General features: G+C 39.7%; 1 protein-coding gene and 1 non-coding gene across 2 annotated transcripts in view; one reads left to right on the top strand and one right to left on the bottom strand.

Moving 5' to 3' along the window:
• The window catches only part of LOC126490199 (ADP-ribose glycohydrolase MACROD2-like), a 1,491,479-nt gene that overhangs the window by 925,417 nt on the left and 547,544 nt on the right, over positions 1–18,518 (bottom strand). The window lies entirely within an intron of this gene.
• LOC126490201 (U6 spliceosomal RNA) lies at positions 8,658–8,764 on the top strand. Its single transcript, XR_007589133.1, has one exon. It is a non-coding gene; the product is annotated as a U6 spliceosomal RNA (small nuclear RNA).

Raw genomic sequence — 18,518 nt, 5'->3', positions numbered from 1 at the left:
AGGCTAGAATCTTCCTGGTAAGCGCACCTGGGGTGCTTACAAACATTACTAGAAATGGGCTAGTCCAGGTGCGAGAATTAGCCTGTAAGGGCTAGAGTTCATGGGCCAAGCAGTTAAATGAATACAGTTTGTGTGTTGTTATTTCGGGCATGAGCTAGCCAAGCGGCTGGGGTGTTGGGGACGCAGCCCCGCCGCTCATATTCCAACACATAGAGTTAACTTCGAGCCACAGGAGACTGGAAGTGTGATCTGGCTGTTGAAGTCATTGCTCACATTGCTTCTGATATGCGGGTATCACTCTGGCTTCATCCAGTGCTCTTCTGGCACAACAGTTTCATGAATAATCATAAAACTTGGACATAAGCACATGCGACAGGAAGGCCAAGTGTGCTGCTTTGCAAAAATGTAGTGGAATCTGCAAGGCTTGAGTTTTTTTGAAAATGACAGCACTTACATACAAATGATTCAGGTGCATGGAAATGGTGGGCTGCATTAGCCTGGGCAGAGGGAGGCTGCTATGTGGGGAATGATGATTAGTTAAAGAAGCAGACAATGAAAGTTTAGGAGATGGTGTTTATCTGTGCAAATGACAAGTAAGAAATTTACCTGAGTGATAAATCCATAAAAGAAGGATCCCTAGTATAAATTATTCACAGATTTTGATTATAAGATTTCCCCTGTGAAGAGTTGGAAAAGCAAACACAGGAGACCTAGGATGTAACTGAGTAGGGCTTGTGTGGCCATCAGAATTCTGTAGACCCAATGATGAATGACAAGGGTGCACAGCATCTGAAGGGCGTCTGCTTTTTTGGGAATCATGGGAGGCTTCACGAGTCTTGCCACCAAATTCACTCTAAGAGCAGGGGAAATGGGCTGTGCTACCTCTTACTTTGAAATGGGAGCTAAAGCACCAGCTGTGCCCAATGCCTCCTGTTTCTCACATAGGGCATGATTAATTGACTTTCTCTCAGAAGACAGGCAGCTCTCAGGACACTGGCCTGAGAAATGGTTGCTATCCAATTCTACCAAACAGAAGTAAGAGACTTTAGTTTCTGAGAGCTACATTTACTCACTTGAAGAAAAAAAAAAAAAGACAATTGTGAACTAAAATACCTTTTACAACTATGAAAATCATCTCCAGGAGTACATTTTAGAAATAGACTCATGGACTGTAGAGAAAGCCTGCTGACAAGAGACTTCTACTCTGTACACTTCAATCCTCTATTTGGTGAGTAACTCAGTAATAGCACCAATGGTGGAAAAGAGAAAATAAGAGAGCAAAGGGGAACTGTTAGCATATGGTAAAAAGCATCAAATTGTCGATCCACTCAGATTTCACTTTGTATGAGACCAATGTTGTGGGTCAACATGGCACATGCACAGAAATATCTGTATATACCCTCTCTCCAGTGTTCCTAAGGTGACAGCTTCCTTGTCAAATATATTTCTTTGAATATGCTTACAAACTGAATTATATTGTTAGATAATAAGACAATAAAAAGAAAGCTTGTCCTAAAGATACTCAAGTTAAAGGTGGGCAATCAGTCAGAAGACCTTGATTTACCCAATGTTTCACGTTAAACCCCACTCATTCCTCTTTGAAAGCTAGAGTTCTACTGCATGTGGCATCTCCATTTTTCCACAGTTCAGCATCTTCTTTAATTCTTCAGCTCTTGTAGAACATATTCAAATATTTAGGGAAGAAAGGGGAAATTAAGTTCTAGGAGCAGGCATTCAAACAATTCTACATCTCTTTTCTTGTTTTCTTAAAATCATCATATGTGATGATACTATGAGTACCCAGAATGGGTGGCTTCTGGATTTGAGACTCTGTACTTGATTTACTCCACCAGATCCAGCATCATGGCCATCATCATGCCTCACTCGTCTCTACTGTGGCTAGATGAAACAAATGCATGAAAATCGACGTGAAGAAGCAGGAATGAATTCCGTGCCTTCAAACCCTTTTAGAACTGGAGCATGGTATGGAAAGACACGTATATAAACAACCTTCTATGCATCCATGGATTCTGCACCCAAGGGTTCACACAAACATGGATTGAATTTCTAACACAATGCTATACAACAAGAATCAGGGCAAGAGCCATAACATATTTCAAAGTTTTACTGTATTCAACTACAATGAGTCCCAGAAACAAACTTCTGTGAGGTTAAGAACTGGCCTGCCCTGTTCATCGCTGTCTGCCAAGTGCTTAGTCTTTTCCCAGACAAACAACAGACACTCAATAAATGTATGTTCAATAGATCAATTAACTGAAAGCTTCTAAGTAAAGCATTAAATTCCCATTAACTCTTTAGCTGAATGTGGGAAAACTTTGGCTTATTCCAGGATTTTAATTTTCTGCTAGTGCCACACTGTGATGCTTTGATTTTATCATCAGCATCAGTGGAATTGGAATCAGTTAGGAGATGTACCTCTCTGTAGGTTTTATTTCTAGACGTCTAATTTATAAAAGACCTACCCTGGATGTGGTACCACCATCTCATGGGCTAGATCCTAGACCAAATGAAAGTGGAAGAAAGGAAAAAGGAGCTGAGTGTCAGCCTTCATTTGTCTCTGCTTTTCCTACCATGATAGAGTGCAGTGAACTAGATGGATTCCAATCATGAGACAAAATAAACTCTTCTTCCCTTAGGCTCATTGTTGCTTGGTATTATATCACAATGACAAGAAAAACAACCACTCCACATCGTTAATGTTTTGTTTTCTTTTTTTCTCAGTTCCTTCAGTTTTAGTCCTCCTGGGTACCATAGGTGGTTCAAAAGCAGGATAGTCAAATGAGGCAGAACAGAAGCTACCTTTGGGTCTTATCTAAATGATGAATACTTTCTTATATAAATGCCTACTGAGTATAGGGGATACACTAACACTTGAAACAATTCTTGTTCAGCTCCGTTTCAGATTTAACTGGGTATCTTCTATTTTTTTTATGTTAAATCCAGCAATCCTACTTCTCAGACACATAAAAATAAAAGTTACTCACTCCAACTGTTTTTTTTTTCTTCAAGACATTTATCATAGAGGTGACATTAATTTTAGAACTTAAGAGAACAGGTACATACACACACTCTCTCTTATGCATAAAACCAAATTCGATTCCACTGGAAACATAATCTTGTCAGCAAATCTGTTGGAAAGATTCCATTGGGGTTCTGGTTTGTTTGTTTGTTTTTGTGTTTGTGTTTGTTTGTAGCAGCAACTTACCTACTTTCTACCTCTTGGCTTCTGTAAACTAGAGTCAGTTGTTAGTCTATAGACACTTCAAACGTGCGGCACAGACCTAATTTCCAAGGGACTCCCATTGAAGGGATTCTCATCAGAATGTGACTTTTCTTAACATCTCAGACCACCCTCTGACCTGAAATTAATTCAGAGACATTCATGAGGACACCCTTTAAAACCCTACATTATACACAGATGCCCTACTTTATCTGTAAATTCCTCTGCTCTTCATTTTACTCAATACCATCTGTAGCCTCATGAATTCTTAGTGATAAGCCTGAATCAACTAAGGATAGCTTCTTTGTTCTAATTCCTAGGAAACAGATCCAAAGCAAAAAAAAAAAAAAAAAAAAAATTCCATGGAGGTAGTTTGCTGGGAAGGAAAACTGTGAAAAGTGTCAGGGAAAGGGAAAAAATGCAAATGAATCAAGTGTTAGTGAATCTTATGACCACTGAGGAGCAGAGCTCAGCCTATCCTGGAACTCTCAGGGGTTTGAAAGAAGGTTCGTTTCAAAGGGACAAAGAAGAAGTGATAAGGGACTAACAACTATTTGCTGTCACTGAATGATGACAATTGGAGCTTTATTAACCCTGTATTTCTGGTTTGCTTCTGTGTGGGTGACAGGACTTGTCCACAGATAAAAGCCCTCTAGCAGAACCTATTTTAGGAAGTGGCATTCACAGGTGAGTGCTGAAGAACTAGAAAAGGCACAGTAGTAGCTGATCAGTGAGAACTGCAGGCTGCCTTCAGAGTAAATTCCAGTCATTCCAAGAAGGAAATAATGCAAATACCCAAGGGCCATAAGAACTTTTTAAATTACACAGTACAAAAACACTGGGTACCTTTCCCATAAGTAATCTCATGCTGCCTTAACCTTCACTGGGCTAAATTCTCAGAGCTTTCACCCATACAGGCACAATTTTAGTAATCAACGCCCCTTCACTAGTTAAAACCAGAGTCTCAAGGGGTCCAAGGTTTGAGAGATGGTACCATCATGCATACGTTTCCCTTTTAAGTGAGATTGTTATTCTCAAGATGTTCCCATCAATCCCAGATATATAACTAGCATATATTTGGTTCTTAAGCTAAAATATGAACACATCACCTTCAGTCTGGGTAGAGTTCATTGCACAGTGCAGGTTGAGAGATACTTCAGTGGTGCATGGTTCTAGAAGGTAACTTTGATATTCAGCTAAGACAGGCTTTAGGAAACAAAGAAATGACAGAAGGGATCTGGAAGAGTTATATTTACTTTAGTTGTGTGAGAAGTTGAAGAATTGGAGTCACCATGGGAAAACTTGTAGACCATGGAAGTTATCACCCAGTTAATCTGAGAAGGCAACCGCAACACAACTCTACAGGGGAAGCTAGTGGAGAGTGAGACTTGAATATGTCTAGCTTTGCCTCTGTGAACCTGAAGGCAAGGCTCTGACCACAAGTCCTGGGAATGCTAGGCTATCCAGGTATTCAGGAGGAGACAAAGGCAAGCTAGAGCAAAGGACAGTGAAGACAAGATCAAAGTAATAGCATCTCTAGACTCACCACATCAATTATGTCAGCCTCAAAGAATAACATCAGTGGTTTCACATTGAAACTTCCATGCAGGAAATTCTTCTGGTAGCCAAGTCTAACCAGAACCACTAAGGAATGGCAACTGTAGTTTTTCTTATCTGTGCTTTCAGTTCCCAGGATTTCAGTTACTTGAGATCTACAGTGGTCTGAAAGTATTAAATGGGAAACTCCAGAAATAAGCAATTTCTGTATCTCAAACTGTGCACAGTTCCGAGAAGTATGGTGAAATATTGTGCTCTCATTCCCACAAGCACCTGGAGCCAGAATCATCTCTTCTTCCAATGTTTCCCCACTGTATAAGCTCCATGCGTAACCGGATACTTAACAACTGTCTTTTTTTTTTTTTTTTCAGACTGGCTGACTGGGTATGCCCGAGCTTGTATTCAAATATCTTGAGTAGTGATGCCAATAATTTTATTGCCATAATTATCCTATTATTAGTTACTGTTTACTTTTTAAATTTGTAATATTTATTTTTCTATTTTCTAAATTTTAATGAAAATATAGTTGCATCATTTCTCCTTTCCTTTTCTTCCCCCCAATAACTTCTATGACCGCTACTATACTGTTTCAAAGTGATAGTCTGTTTATTATTTTTATTATTTTTATATTAATAAATATAGATGCATAAGTATGTAAATACAACTCGCCCAGTCCATTTTGTGTTGCTTGTATGTATTTTGTTTCAGGGTTGATCACTTGGAATTGATAACTAACAACAAGAGAGCTCATCCCCTGGGATTGTTAGGCTCAAAGAAGGAGACTCTCAGAGTCACTAGTTGCCTATAGTTTTTACTCTAAGTTTTTACCTCTAAGAGATTTCACCTTTCAACATTAGCATGACTATTGGTATTTTCATTGTTCAGGTCTTGTTTAGATAGCCATATTGAAGAGGTATTCTGGGTACACCTTCCCTATAATTTTTAGGAGGCATGATCTCCAGTCTTCTGGCTCTTGAAATTTTTCTTCCTCCCCTTCTGCAATGTTCCCTGCACCTTAGGTACAGGGATTGTGTTGTAGATGTGCCTCTTGAGGCTAGGCAACCATGATCAGTTGACCTCTGTGTTTTGACTAGTTATGATTTTCTGAAATCACCTTCTGCTACAAAGAGAAGTTTCTTTAGTTGGGGGTGTGAAGGGGTGGGGTGTGGGATCTGACTAAGCTGTGGATGTAAGGGGAAGTTTTAGAATGCAGTTAGGAAGTATGCTGGTCTAGTAAAGTGGAGGTAGAAAGTTCCTCATTAAGCCCCATGATCATGCTCACTCGAGGCATTTGGCTAGGTGTCCAGTACTGAGCATGATTTCACCTCCCTTTAAATGGGCAAGCTTAATTAGACAGATGTTGGTTACCATCAAGGTATGAGTGCCACTATGGCACCTTTAAGGCTATCTTGCCATGCTGGTTAATTTTGCAGGTCTTAGGCATCACAGCTGGGTAGGACTATCATTAATTGGTTCTCTCCAGGGGCAGTTTGCCTAACACCATCCGGTACTTTGATTGCTAGGCCCAAAGAAGGAAGCTTTCAGGTCAGAACCAACTCTAATATTCGAAGTTCTATGCCGGAGCTGTGTGCTGTCTTCAGCAGTGGGGACTTCCTTTCAACCTCTGGGAAGCAAACAATGATAACAGTAATTGCCTATATTGTTTTGGGAGTCTTTCAAAACCCCCTAATCAATAACTCTCATGACTGGTAATGGGTCAATAGCTCTTGTGGGAAGCATTGTCAGCCCAAGTGGCATAACTTCATTAAAGGCACACACACACACACACACACACACACACACACACACACATCCCACTCACATGCACGATATGTAGTTTAGGCCAAAATAAAATAATTCCTTATAACTTTTCAAACATTCTTAGCGTTATTTATTCTTTCTCCCTCTTCCTTATGTATTGTAGCTCTCTTGCCGTGTCTAATTTATTAATTAAATGTTAGCATAGGGATGTACAAGCAGGAAAAAGCATACTCTATGTAGGACTCAGTGTTTGGTGGTTTGGGGTGTTCTTTAAGGAATTGGGGCATTTTTTTTTTACGCTAAAAGGGACGTCTTTAACTGAATTGACAACATTTTCCTTTATAGGAATGTGACATGATCAATATCAAATGGAATGTTAAAAATGCATATTTTATTCCTTCTTTTTTTTTTCACTTTCAGATACCAGAATAATTTGTACTGTTTTGAAGGATAAGATAGCAGAAGTCATAACTGTTTGTGCTCTAATCCACAACGGACAGGAAAAGGTTCTGCTATCAGTGCATCTTCTTTCCTGACTGAAAGCAACATAACGCAGGCTTTGCAGGCATTTGTTTCAATGTATTGGAAATAACTTACTCAGCTACATCCGGTTGCCTTCACTGCTACATGAAATCGGCTAGCTTAAAAGTAATATTAGAGACAAAGACCTTCAGAATGACTTCTCTTTAGACTTTCTGTTCTCGATGGCGAGTTTTCCAGTGTGACCTTGAAAAGTCATATGAAATTCCAATCTGTTGAGTAAAAATACCCGGCCTTCAATCTTCTGAGGAATAATGAGTCAAACTGATTGGAATTAACTTTGCTCAGCGCAAGCCCGATTCAAATGGGAGCAGTGAATAAACTATTTCATTCTGAGGCAGCACCGCTGCCTTGATGGTTCTGAAGAAAACGCAGGGTGACTGCCCCCATAATGAGAAAGCCAATTGACTCTGCGAATCCTTGCTATTAAATATGCACAGTGCATCTGAAGACCACTGGAGACCACTGGAGACCACTTACCCACGGTGTCTGCCTGAGATCCCTTTCCACCGTGCGTGCTATTTCTACACCACACAGAGTAGGGATAGGTTGGATACTAGAATTAAAACTGGGGGAGGTTATTTTCTAATGGGATGATAAATAATAACAGGATTGAGTCGGGCATCAAGCAAGCGGTCCCTCAGCTCTCCACTCGCTGCAAGCCATTTTTCAGACACAAACTGAGATATAGACAAAGCTGTTTCTCCACAGACACTGGGAAGAGCTACCCACACTCCAGCTAACTTAAAATCCTATCACACATGGGTATGAGAATGATAGTTTTTAACATAGAAATGTCTAAGTACCGGCACTTCATTTTTTAAAAGAATTATTTATCAGGGGGTGGATGTCTGGAATTCAGAGGACAGCTGTAGGAGGCTTCTTCTCTCCTTCCATCATGTGGGTCTCAGAAAGCAAATGCAGATAAGAGTTAGAGGTAAATGCGCTCACTTCTTGAGTCATCTCCCCAGTCCCTGAACTATATTTTTAAGGAAGAAAAAGCCTATATCCCTATCCTTTGGAATAAAAGCATAGCATGATGAAATATCTGAATTTAGTTGTACCTCCCCAAAAATGTTTTTCACTTAGAGTTGTCTGATATAACAAGCAGAAATATAGCATGCTTACGTACATTTGAATTAATTCTATAATCAAATGTTAATGTAAGTATGTTCCACAAAATATTTGAAACAGACTCATACACAAACCATGTTCACTGTCTACCTCATATTCATTTTTTTTTCAGGGTTGTAAATTATATCTGGCATCCCTACTGGGAAGGAAGGGAGTAACTGCAAGGGGGAGCGTGTCCCTTATGGGGCATCTGAAGAGACACACTCCACTGAATGAACCTCACTATATCCTTGTATCCAGTCATGACCACTTCTCACAGAATCACTAGTCGCAGTTTTCAAGAAACTGGAAAAAAAAAAAAGTATAGGTCCAGAGAGGAAGGGGAGAATGAATAAATTATTCCCTTTGCCCCTCGCACCTGACCCCCATCATGAGATGTTAGAATACTTTACTCAGCAGGTAAAACATAAGAAATGTGCAGCCTGTGCTCGCTTCGGCAGCACATATACTAAAATTGGAACGATACAGAGAAGATTAGCATGGCCCCTGCGCAAGAATGACACGCAAATTCGTGAAGCGTTCCATATTTTTTTTCAATAAAAAAATTATATTTAAAAAAAAGAAATGTGCAGCCTTCATGCAGGGGCAAAGAAAGAAACCTCCACTGATTAAGGTTACAAGAGGCAGTGGGAAAGGGACAAAGCACCTTTCTGATTCTGGTTGTTCTATCCCATGAACCTTGATCCTCATCAGTACACAGATCACACAGGAAAGGGTCACAGGGAGATAGGAATTATTACCTGGGTAAAGAGTGGCAGTTAGCAGACAATCAAGTGTCCTGGAGACACCTGCTTTCTATGCAAACTTGTCTCTATTGGGCAAGGTCATTTATACCCCACAGTATAATGCATGCAAATGTTCGCGCTAAGATGTGCCTGGTGGTGGAGTTGGCAGAGAATGGGAAACTAGTCCATGCAAAACAGAAGTCTGCATTGGCCTTTGAGAAACTGCCCAAACTTGAGCTATAGATTGGTCTGTTCTTAGAGTCAGCCATGCTTGCCAGGGTGAATCTGACCTCAGGGTCATCCTGTGGAGAAGACAGCAATTCACCTGCTGGTGGCTTCAGAGCTTTCTAAGAGTCAAGAGGAAGTATCTGAACTCACATATTTTCCCTGAAAACACTGTCTGAAATGGGAAACAGATGGAAAGCAGTCGCTATCCTAAAATAAATGGATGAAATCTAAATGACATGCTATATACAAACAAATCATGGTATGTAGGGAAATTTAATTGGGATGAACTGGAAGTGGCCTTACTTTAAAACTTGACTGTGCTTATATAACTAATTGTTATTACTGACATGCAATATGCGCACAATTTAAGGAAAAGGGCATGGAAGGTCAAAACTTCTATGCACATCTTCTACTTACATGTCCCATTTAATTTTCCAGAATCAACCACATTTAATGGTATTTATGGTTGTTCCAGTAACCATATAACTCTTGATACTGAATATAGGTCTCTACTCTTTCATTTTTCTTGATATCTACAAACCCCTTCATATTCACTATTTCCATTTTGACCCATCTTCTTTTTTTGATGTGTGGAAAAATCACATGTTTATTTCTCTTCTCCATTATGATAGAGCATCTCAGTGTGCTCAAGCACCTTGATGCTATTGCATCAGGTACAAACAGTTTTGCTTCTTCCATTCTTAAGATCTTTTTCTTTACTATTTCTAACACATTGAAAATGTTTAGGCTATACCCAATAACCATAACTTAGTTCTTTTTGAGTGACCTCTTTAATAATTCTGAACATTTAAAAAAATATTTTTACTTTTTATGTGCCTTTTGGGGGCTATAGAGTCCAGAAGAGTGTATCAGATACCCTTGAGCTAGAGATACGGATGGTTGTAAGCGCCAACATTGGGTCCAGGCACACAACTCAGATCCTCTAGAAGAGCAGTACAAACTCTTAATCACTGCACCAACTCTCCAGTTTCTATATACTTTTTTATTAACAAAATTTACATGGTTGGAATTGTGTTAAAAAATTACTCAGTGTTGAAAAAAGAGGAGAGTAGCAGATACTCTCTGTCCTTGGTCATTGCCTAACAACTGTGAACATCTCTCCTGTTCCCATAGTAGCAGCCAAAACCCAGGTACATGGTGGGAATAACATGTTTGTGAAAGGAAGCCACTGCCTAGTTAAAGAGGATCTTTTCATGCACTGTGGGTACTTTGACAAATTCCAGAGGACTTGACTACACCAGAGCAAGAAGTTGGAATGAGGCTTCCCATAATCTCTAATAGAAGGAAGGGTTACCTCTAGACTTCTGGCACTTATTTCTAAAGCCCTTTAGTTCACTGAGGTTATACAGTTTCTATGGGAAAAGTAGTCTGTTTTTTTTTTTTTAAACCTGGACAAAAATATCAGAATTCAGTACATGCATAGGGTGAGAGAGAACTTTTGTCATAGAACTGATATGACAACTGTAAGCATTGTGCTTTCTGTTCCTCAACTTTCTTGATTTCTAAAGCTGCAACTGTAGAACAAAACATTGGATTTTGCCTCCTTGTGTGCATACTCTAGACTGAAGTTTAGTCTACTCCATGTTTACCAGTAAAATGTTCTGTCCATTCTATACTTAGTTAAAATATATGCATAATTCTGGTTTGATGTTTCTCCCTGTCCATCCTCCTAGTTAACCTTTCTGCATACATATTCCCCACTATTCCTTATTGCTGACATTCCTATGCCTTCACATACATTCAAACCACTTCAGAGCCAGAAACAATCTCATATATCCTCCATGCCTTTAGAGCACAGGGGACTAGTGAACAATCACAACACATCCAGCTATGTCATGGAGATGCAATACAAGATCAGGAACTGTCTTAAACAATAGTAGGAGTATAGGTAAGAGGGGAAATGGGATCTACACACTCAACTGTTTGGTAAAGGACACAGTGAGTCACACCAGAGAATGCTGTTCTGTTGATCTCCTACATGCTACATGCCACCTGTCATAACAAGCGCTAAAGAAACCAAAAATGAATGGCATATGCTCTGGTACCTCATAGGAGCACAGTATGAGGAACACACAACTAATTTGTTCAAATCTAAGACAGATTCCAAGTTAGGTATCCTCAGATCATTGAAGAAGAATCCTTGGAAATGGGAAAATGGTATAATGGTTATCACGATGTACTAGTTTAACTAGGCTATAGCTATTTGTTGTTCAATCCCATAGTAACTGAGATATTGCTGTGAGGGCGTTTTGTGGATAGAACTAATATCTACAGCCAGCTGGATTCAAGCAAAAGTTATCATTGAACATCTGAGTGGGCTTCATACAGCCATCTGCAAGACTTTGAGAGAGAACGTGAGCTTGGCTTCAAGAAGACAAAATTGTGCTGCAACCCCAGCAATGATCAGCTTCTTGCCTACCCTGCCTGACCCTGTGGACTGCAGACTTGCCAGTCTCTGGTCCCATGGATTCTAGAATTTCTATCTAGAGAATCGCAATAAATGTATATAGGAAATACTCTACTGGGTTCTCAGAACTTCTCTGCGATCCTTAACTGATACTGATAGGGAAATATTTAGCCAAGCAAAGAAAAAAAATTGATAGAAATAAAAAACAGTTCTAAAAATGGTCCTGTTCATTCGGATGTAATTAATGCAGACAGCCATTTCCAGTCACAAACTAATTTTTCCCCAACTAAACAGATTAAATCTAATAGCTACATTAGTTAAATCAGACAGAAAAGTGGGCTCTCTTGGCAGGTTTTTAAAAATGGTTTTCAGTTATTATTAGACTCCTGAAAATTACCAAGTTTGGAAAGAAGGAGACATTCAGACATATCAAAAAAAAAAAAAATGAAGAGCTATCTCGGCACTTACAAGCAGATAGAACAAAAAGTCTTTGTTCAACTATACATCCCCATTTCATAAAGGAATCCTCCCGTGAAACAAGAATCCCAAATGCAACCATACTTGGAGTCTGCCAGGAGCCATCCACATTATAATTTATAAATAAGCATGAACAGGATGCATTCAATCCCACAATGCGAATGAGTTTTTTTTTTCTTTCTACAAACACCTTCCCTCCCTTTGAGACGTATAATTAGTTTTCCTCATTAAAACAACCTCGGCTTCAAAACACTCTCTGAGCCAGTATGACATCACAGTAAAGTATGTGATCTGCATATGTCTACGTTTAGATGATTTCGAAGACAAGAACAAGCAGCCTTCAATGGACAATGTCAGAATTCCGTCAGTTTTCTTTCAAGAATGGGTTTACTTTTTCATTAAAGCAATCAACTTTACACTGATGAGCCAATTAAGCGAATTGTTTAGAGACTACAGGTTTGGCAAGGTTCTCTGGTGACTGACTTGCTATAAGCCAATGTGCTATGTATGCCCTATTGGTGCTTTTTGCTACTACTGCATAGATGCCAAGTTGGCACTGTTCTGACAAGCGAGCCTCTTGGCGACCTTACTGACTTCTGATACGGAAAGAGGCAGTTGTGTAGGTTTCAAAAGATATAATTAAGGCAGAAAGGTGTGTGTGTGTGTGTGTGTGTGTGTGTGTGTGTGTTTGAGAACACACTTGGGTCACACAGATGTGACAGCAGTGCATACCTTTTGAACTTTTACCCATGAGAATCTGCATGTCTCTTTGGACTTGTTATCTGGAGAGACAACAGACTGAATTCTAACTACATCCGATTGTCCTTAACTCTCCAATGTAGATTCGTGCATTAAAAATAAAGCTTCTGACTTAGGTTCTTAAACTTAACAGATTAAAATTATGGATGTAAAGATTGAGATTTCTGGCTGATTTTTTGAAAACATCCCTAAAAGGGATTAAGGGAAGGCTGATGCTGCCAACAGCCTTCCTCTGGTCAGGCAAACCCTTCCTGCCTCTCTCTGTTTTCTGGTCTCTCTTCCTCCCCACTTTCTTATCTCTCTCTATTGTTTCTTCTCCTTTTACATTCCTGCAATGTCTTTCTTTAGTCCCTAGCTCCTGTTTTACTCATCTCTCTCCTGGGTCTTAACAGGCACTAACATTTGCCATCCCAGAACATAAATGTTTCTATCACTTTAGCTTCACTTTGTTTCCCAAGAACAGCAGCATGTGCTGTGGTACTGGTCACGGAAGCAAGTTCTCTAGCTCATGTATATAAAAACATAGGTATTGGTTTAGTCAAAGGGGAAAGAAAATTCAGACAAATTATATAAAGCATAGTTTATTTATCTTACACTAAAAAATTTTAAAACCACAAAGGAGAAAGTAAAGTGTCTGTGGTCATTTGAATGTGATTACCCCACACAGGCTCTCGAATGGCACTATTAGAAGGTGTGGCTTTGTTGGACTAGGGATGGCCTTGTTGGAGGAAGTGTGTCACTCTGGTGGGTGGGCTTTAAGGTCTCCTATGCTCAAGATATTGCCCAGTGTCACAGGCAACTTCCTCTTGCCTTCTGATGAAGATGTAGCCACCAACATGGCTTCCTGCATACTACCATGCTCCCTGCCATGCTGATAATGGACTCAGCATCCGAAGGGTAAGCTGCTAACTTAACTATATGTTACCCTTTATAAGAGTTGCCATGGTCAGGGTGTCCCTTTCCAACAGCAGAAACCCTAAGATAGTGCTCAAACTGCAGTAAGTATCAAAAAGATTATACATTGACATACCACTGAGCTATATCCCTAGTCCATCAAAAAAAAAAAAAAAATAGTAGATACTGTTAGAATTGGGCATGCAACACTATGAAAGAATTTGGGGGGGGGCAGGGGCAGAGTTTCACTAATTTTTTTATGATCCCTGACAAAGGTAATTAATGAAATTTAGTTACAGATTTGCAACAATATTTCTATATATTATTGGTGTGTGTGTGTGTGTGTACATGTGTGGAGGTCATAGAATAATACTGGGGAGTAGGTTTTCACCTTCTCCTGTGGGTTCTGGGTGGGGCATTTAGGTCATAAGACCTGTATACCAAGTGTCTGTATGCAGTGACGCACCTCACCAGGCCCTAGTAACAAACTGAAATGAACGCCTATTAAAAATAATACATTAACATGAGAGTGGCTGAGGCAGGAGGATTTTTTTTTTTCAAAACAACCTGAGACTTTATTAGGAATGAAATCAGGATTTATAACTATTATTAAAACATATATATGATAAACTTTCTATTTTATTGTTTTGAGAATACATTTTTTTATATATATACAGTATACTTGTATGGTGTTTTCTTGTTCTTGGCTACATAGTGAATTCTAAACCAACCTGGAATATACATCAAAACCTGACTCCAAAACAAGTAACTAAATGAACACAAGACTATGGATGATTGATTGATGGATAAATGACAGATACAATTTATGTGCATGTGCAGAACTTCATGCAAGAATGCGATAAAGCCAATCTGGCATTTAAAATAAGCTATAGAGGACAGCATTTAAATAATAGACTCATTTTTTTTTTACAGAGATGCAAAAGGAATGAGAAGATTAAGCTGACACAGAAGCTCATCCTTCCAGGAACACAGGAGGCTGGACTCACACTTGTCCCTGTCAGGCAAGGCCAGGCAAGGCAGTGGAGACAAGAGCTCACACACCTCAATGCTAACTCACAAAGCTTTATTTCTTCTGCATGTCACAGAGTTAGCAAGTTCTGCTTCCTGATGTCTTCACTCTGGGACTGAGACTGACACCGAAGCCACTGTTAGCACTGACAGAAGACACGCCTGGGATTATAATGGAAGCTTTTGCTACTTTTTATAACTCATTGGCTAAGACCTAGTCATGTACTGCACTGTATCCACTCACAAGAGATTTTACCATGAAGCTAAAATTGAAGCCGACATCATGGTAATTAGATGAGTTTAACGATGAACATGCCAAAGGTTCTAGGTCAATGAACTATAACTACACCGACTTTTGAGTGCTTTTTTTTCTGTGCCCTCCAAAAACTATAACAACATCAATCCTCAGTTCATCAATCCTCAGTTCTTTAAATTTAAAATAATGCATTTGATTTTAAAACTATCCTGATTAAAGTAAGTTAAGAATGCATGAGTCAGAATCATTTATTTAACGCCATAAAATGATCTTGCGGGGTTTTTTGTTGTTGTTGTTGTTGTTGTTTATTTTTCATCAGATTATCATGGCAAAGTAAATGTTTTTTCCCTTAGTATGTGGGAAGAAACACTGAAGTTCAGGATGTCAATGGGCCCTTAACTGCAAAGAGAGCAGACAATTAGCAGAATGGAAAGCCACCTGCAACCCGCAGAAAGCGTACACACAGCACAGCACACACTACAATCAAGTATTCTCCAGACATTCGCAGGCTCTTAACCTCAATCACGTATGCTTAATCAGATGCCAATTTAGCTGCAAAGTCTCTAAATAATGATGATGTAATATCCATTAGTAAATAGGAGACACCAATTACATTAAATATTATGCCTGGACTGCCAGATAATCATGAATAGAACACATTGATAAACAATGTGCTTTCCAGCCAAGGGCAAGCAACAAAAACAGTGAGTTATCAAAGGGACTGTTACTCAGAAGTAAGTACCTGGATTATAGAGTTGATAAAACATGAAGTTCAACAGGAACAAGAGACCAGATTAACAAAATCCTTTTCAGAAAGCAAGTATATCCTGGGTGGAGGAGCATAAAGTAATGAGGTACCTGCAACTGAATCATTTACAACCTTGGCACAAAAAGAAAATAAAAGAAAAAAGAAAAAAAAAGGAAATAAGGAAATTCTCTGAGAAGGCATTGTGACAGTCTAGGAGGGAGAGAGGGAAGCAGTGAGCGGTTTGGAATTATCACAACAACCATGGGCGTAACTAACCACTCTCTGATTGAAATCAAGGTACACTCTACAAGGTAAGACACACATCATGCACCATGGCTGTCCCCGAACCTGCACCTAGCTCACAGCCCTAAGGAGAGAGCCTATTATTAATATTCTTCTAAATGGACACAGCATCAAGAAGACACCTAATTGTTTATTGTAAAACCCTCAAATTGATACAATTGTCCACCCTCATCAGAAAACTCCTATTACTGGGCAAAGCACTGAGAATAGAGACTGGAGAAGCTCGGCCATAATATGGGACATTCACATCACACCTCTTCCTCCAAAATCTCAGTGATGATTGCCAAAGAGGGGGCAAATGAGCCTAAGAGCCAAAGGCAGCGGATCTTCCAGACATGGCAGGACAGGTGCACATAAGAGCTCATAGTAGTTGCAATAATATACACATGGCCTGTGTAAGCCTGAGCCAGAACATGTCCCAACATAGAGAGGGGATGGGCACAAATTCTCTCCACAAGCCAAGGGGCTAGTGATAGCAGGCACTATTATCTGGGAGAGGGAGAGACAGTTTTCTTGAAGTGTAGCTCCCCATAAGGTGGCAATGCTCTGTACACAAGTCAGGCACATAGGTCTGGGAGGAGTTGTAGGAGAGGTGAATACGAGGAAAACACATTGGACGAAACTCTCAAAGAACTAATACAACATTTTTAAAAGACAAAATAAGTACATTGTAGAAGAAATGTCACTTTAAGAGTTATTGTGAATAAGCAATGTATGTTCATTTGGAGACACCCAGTATATAAATATCCAGAGAGAGAAAAAAAAAAGATTTTTATAAAAAAGAAAGAAAGAAAGAAAGAAAGAAAGAAAGAAAGATAGATAGATAGATAGATGGTGGCCCATCTCTATAATTCCAGGTAGTTAGGGAGCTGAGGTGGAAAGATAACAAGTTCAAATCCGGCCCTGGCTATATAGCAAGTTTGAGGTCAGCATGGGCAACTTGGAAGTACCTACCTCAAACTAAACTCAATTCAAGGCTGGAGATGTCCCTTGGTGACAGGATGTTTGCCTAGCAGTCATATGACCCTAGTTTCTCCTCCCAGTGCTACAAACACATACACATCTGCATCCATAAATACAAACTTCCTTTTAAAAAAAAGACATGTGTGTACACTCCCAAGGGCCTAGTTGTACACAGATGTGACATTTGTTAACTGGGAGTACATATATGGCAGACACACGAAGTCCAGAGAGCTGTCCTATGGGCAGGAGAACACTCTCACTGAGTTGGTCATTTTGGAGCTGAGATGATGGAAGGATTATGCTTCAGAGGTATGGGGGACCAATCTTGTCTCAGGACTTGTGTTCAGAGGAGCTCATGGCTTCTAACTAGAGCCTCAGCAGTCATCTGTGGGGGTGGGTTCAGAGACACCTTCCGAAAGTGCTCATAAACAGGCTGGTACCGCTATCATTTGTCTGTTTGGATTGCCTCTCTGTGTAAGGTTCTGCTTTATATGGCATTTAGTCTATCATTTTGGAGAAGGAATTTGAGATTACATATCAAGAGTACATGAAACAGAAGAGATGGGGGTATATTTAAATGGTGATACATGTGGGAGAATGACTGAAGCCTTGAGAAGAAAGCTATTTAAAGGGAAGGGGGCCTCTAGACTTGTGGAGTGTGATACTCTGTAGAAAAACAGAAGGGAAAAGAAACCAAGAAAAGAGGTCAGATGGTGAGAAGAACAGAGCACCCTCCGAAATATTCCTTCTCTTCTCATGGCCATTTAGAACATTCTTCAAAATAAACAATCAAGTAGAAAGATTCTTCAGCTATAACTAAGTCATTTTCACAACAATTTTAACGGATATTTAAAAAATGTGCTCTGTTATCAGAATGGTGGGTGTGGGTGGCTTTGAGAGATGTAACCAAGGCACCATCCAAAAACACCACACATGATTAAAGAACTTTTATGAAAAACACGTCTTTTGTTAATGGAGTTCTTTCTCTGCTTGGGTATGATGCATTCCACATGTGTCAACGTTATAAATACATAATTTATGAATCAATATGGATTGTGACATTTTTAATAAGGTCAAAAAGGAACAATGCCAGGTTTCACAATAGCTTCGTCTGACCTAGTGAACCCCTGGATCCCTTGTGTTCTGACCAACATGCAGAAATGTCTGTAAATTTTTCCTTCCTGTGGTATCAACTATGTGCTGGCAAGCCCTTCACTCTTCATTTCCTACAAAAGCCCCAAGCAAGAACAACACCTCTGAACGTTACAGTTGAGTGAATTTAAGGGAAGAAAAAGACAGACAAGATCAGATTACTATGGTGGAGACTGAGCCTGTTTCACTGGGTGTTTGGGACTTGCAAGCTGACCTTAACCCCCGACACCAGTGACAACAGCATTAAAATTTTAACTAAGTGGAGCTGTGTATTGGGATGAAGGTCTTCTGTACTCGGGTCATGGCCAAGGCCATGGTAAAGT

The sequence above is a fragment of the Alexandromys fortis genome, unplaced genomic scaffold (assembly GCF_014885135.2).
Source record: "Alexandromys fortis isolate MF-2015 unplaced genomic scaffold, M_Fortis_MF-2015_v1.1 scaffold_248, whole genome shotgun sequence".
Classification (NCBI taxonomy): Eukaryota; Metazoa; Chordata; class Mammalia; order Rodentia; family Cricetidae; genus Alexandromys; species Alexandromys fortis.
This window is presented reverse-complemented; position numbering and strand designations above follow the sequence as displayed.